Genomic DNA, 259 nt, shown 5'->3' on the forward strand with positions numbered 1-259 from the left:
GTATTTACCTTTTCAGGGGGATTTGCTCTTAGGCTGTCAGGCTCTTCGGGGGGAAGACGATGTTGAGGGCATGGCGCCCTCGCTGGTGACATGCAGCCCTTCCAGGGTCCTCTGCCCTCACCCACCTGGGCGTCGGCATCTCACGGGGCCAAGCCAGGGAGTTCCCTCGAGGCTGGGAGGGTAGCCAGGGGCCGCCCTTGAGGAGTCACCGAGGCTGCCTCCCAGGTGACAGGGCCTCAGGGCCCTGGGGCCCCAGGCC

The 259-nt window shown here is 66.4% G+C and overlaps 1 protein-coding gene across 1 annotated transcript in view; it reads left to right on the forward strand.

Moving 5' to 3' along the window:
• The window catches only part of UBAC1 (UBA domain containing 1), a 59,471-nt gene that overhangs the window by 8,113 nt on the left and 51,099 nt on the right, over nucleotides 1–259 (forward strand). The gene's annotated exons all lie outside the window — the stretch shown is intronic.

The sequence above is a fragment of the Myotis davidii genome, unplaced genomic scaffold, assembly GCF_000327345.1.
Source record: "Myotis davidii unplaced genomic scaffold, ASM32734v1 scaffold609, whole genome shotgun sequence".
In the NCBI taxonomy this organism is placed as follows: domain Eukaryota; kingdom Metazoa; phylum Chordata; class Mammalia; order Chiroptera; family Vespertilionidae; genus Myotis; species Myotis davidii.